The sequence below is a fragment of the Electrophorus electricus genome, chromosome 3 (genome assembly GCF_041902795.1).
Source record: "Electrophorus electricus isolate QZ-2024a chromosome 3, ASM4190279v1, whole genome shotgun sequence".
Classification (NCBI taxonomy): domain Eukaryota; kingdom Metazoa; phylum Chordata; class Actinopteri; order Gymnotiformes; family Gymnotidae; genus Electrophorus; species Electrophorus electricus.
The window spans coordinates 29,327,427-29,330,577 of NC_137499.1; the positions used below are offsets into that span (position 1 = coordinate 29,327,427).

Consider the following 3,151-nt stretch of genomic DNA (forward strand, 5'->3'; position numbering starts at 1 on the left):
ATCTCACACCTGCTCCTTATTGTGTCATTAGTATACATGTAAAAATGTCTATCGTTTACGCGTCTGTGTTGTCAGTGTTTGAACCAAATAGCCTGCGTTCTACGTGTACTTTGTTAAGTGTTTGAATAAACATGTGTTTCTGTTTCCTACGACTTGTCCACGCATCTTGCTTAGCCTCCTGCAGTTACACAGTAGTAAACACAGGTATGTGAGATACAGTGATGAAATTACCACTACACAATCAGTGGGATTCCATTTGGCAAAATGAATCACTTAAATTACTTTTCAAAATAAACTGTTTTACTCTGCAGGAGTATTTAAGCTTAGCAACAAAAAAGTTTACAGCTTGAACTTTGTACTCAACCCATTAAATATGAGAGCACACTGTCCCAGAATTACCAACTCTCAATAAAATAAGCATATGAAGCAAACACTAAAAACAACTTCAAATTATAAACTATTTACACAAACTGAAATTGACTATACACTGTTACAAAATTGACCAATCACTCAAAGTAATGTAATAAATTGAACACCTTTAAAGCCAGCAGATTCAAACAAAAAATTAAGCATTGCAGGGCTAGGAAAGATCTCTCCAGCATGTCTGGTCTCAGCACTTACAATATTTTGTTTCAGTGCAATGTCTCTGGCTCACACTGCACTCCACACAAGCACAAATAGCCCTCCATAGTATTTCTGTCACTTCGAGCTGTGAGGGTTACTGTGATGTCTAACCTGAGGTACTGGTAGCTTCAGGGGCTATGGGGCAGCTTTTTGTCCCACGTGGGCTGAACTCAGGAACCCCAAGGACAACTTGAAGAGAGGATACTAAAGTTTACTGCCCTTATACTCCGCTCGAAATGTACTAGGAACTATGGCTAATAGCTATGCTGCTAACGCATACACCACAACTAAGTTATACAGCAAGTTGTATGTGCTCTCTGAGTTTGCACCACGTTTACAGAATGTAGCACATGTAATAAGTGAATTGCCAAAATCTTATAAATATATCTCTGTGCTAATGACAGATCTCCATAGTTTTTGTACACTCCCACCACTCAGATGACGGTTTTGAGCACAGTAATACACAGCTGTGTCTTCAATCTCCAGATTCTGGCCTTGCAGTGTTATTGCACTATTGCAAGTGTCTCGTGAAGTAAATTTGGGTTTCATTGAATCTTTATAGTGTAAGCTTCCACCAGTGATTACATAGGCAACCCTTTCCAGACCTTTTCCTGCAGACCTTACAGCTGATGGTCACTGACTGGCCAGGTCGGACGCTCAAAGAACTGGGCTGTGTCAGGTCAACACAGTGAACACCTGTGAAAAAAAAGAAAAGACAGTCACACAATGTAGATTAGCATGTTATGATAATAATCTCTTAAACTCAATAAACTCACTGAATATCCTGGTTAGCATCAACATCAGTAGTGCCACAGACAGCATGGTTTGTGTTGAAGATGAACTGGAGGGAGCTACTCTACTGTGCTCTGCAGAGCTGATGGACTGCTGTGGACAGCACTGTCACTCCAGCTCTGTAGTGAGGCTTAAGTGATGGACCACTGATTTGCATAAAGGCTCATGAGACACCCACAAACAGAAATTTGTAATAATGTCTGTCAGCTGACTATGTTTATGTCATGTTTTTGCAGTTTACCAGTAAATGGTATTCCAGTATGATGTACATATGGTGAATATTATTAATATGAATTGATTTATTCATTCATTCATTCATTCATTCATTCATTCATCATGATGCAATATATTAAAAACGTTTGACCAATGTTTTACTGATCCTCCGCAACCTGAGAGATGCTGCTCAAATGGATCATAGTTGCATGGTAACTTAAGAAAGTCGTACAAATATGAGGACACCAAATCCACACACATATTATAATAAGAAGTCCATGACAATGAATGACATGATAAACATCTTTCAGTGAGTTTAATGAAATGTATACTGTGTGTGGAAGACATATGTGACATATGCACATGAAGGTCATTTTTAGGAAGTCCTGTTGGCTGTTTATGGCACTGCAAGCAGTCGCTGTAATTCAGATTCAGACAGGAATGAGATATTCATGTTCATTAACATGTACATGGCTTTGCATATGTATATCTCACTACACATGTGAATGAATAATTTTCATGGCTATAACCCACAAAAATGTACCTTTTTGTGCTTTTTTTTTCAAATTGGTGATTCAGAATTAAAATCTAAATTTATTTTTGTCTTTTTCTTATTTTATTTATCTGACACTCTTACCAGTGCAACACCCACTACACTGCCACTGCCATTTCAGTGTCACTGCCATGTTGACAATGGTCTAAAACCCAAAGAAGAGCAGTGCACTTGTGTGTGTGTGTGTGTGTGTCTGTGTGTGTGTGTGTGTGTGTGTGTGTGTGTGTGTGTGTGTGTGTGTGTGTGTGTGTGTGTGTGTGTGTGTGTGTGCGCGCGCAAATATGTGTGAGCTTTTGGCACTGGGGATTTTTTTTGTTAAGGTTTTGGCCTGTAATAATACACTGTTGCTGGAGGTGTCTGCAGAGAAACTGATCTTGCTCTTTAGACTGTGGAAAAAGTCAATCCATTCCATTGGTTGTCGTGCTGAGTGTCTTATTCAGTTTGTGTACCCCCCTCCTGTGGCCAAGTACCCAGTAATCTTACAGGGAATGGAAAATTATTCACCTGGAATCAACCAACCATAACAGGAGGCTGAATGAGCTCAATACTTTTAGAACCCATGAACAGTTATGATGTTTTAAAATAGGTGACAATCAGTTGCTGTCAAAACACCAAATTGCACTCTGTACTAGTCTGTACTGCACTCTGTACTGTACTAGAAAATATTTAATTAGTATAGTATACAACTCACAAGTTAGAAGAAGTTTAGAGAACATGATTTTTGTTCAAGATGACCAGTGGGCATTTCTTCTCTCAGCAGATATGGGGGTTAGGTTTGCATAAAAATGTAACTTCCTTAATTTCACGTCAATCACAGATCAATATTTGTTTTAAAAAACCTGTTGCTGGTAGTATCGGCAGAAAGACTGACCTTGCTCTTTATTGAATCCTTTACATTTGTTACACTAGTACATCCATATCCTATGTGTTCTAAAGGTTTGCCTGCAAGTTGTCATATCCAATGAGGGC

At 38.8% G+C, this 3,151-nt stretch overlaps 1 long non-coding RNA gene across 1 annotated transcript; it reads right to left on the reverse strand.

The window, feature by feature from the left end:
• Positions 1-732: 732 nt before the first annotated feature.
• LOC118241203 (uncharacterized) lies at positions 733-1,498 on the reverse strand. Its single transcript, XR_004775903.1, has 3 exons — positions 1,401-1,498; positions 1,230-1,320; positions 733-813 (listed from the first exon to the last, which is right to left on the reverse strand). It is a non-coding gene; the product is annotated as an uncharacterized LOC118241203 (long non-coding RNA).
• Between the last annotated feature and the right edge of the window lie 1,653 nt (positions 1,499-3,151).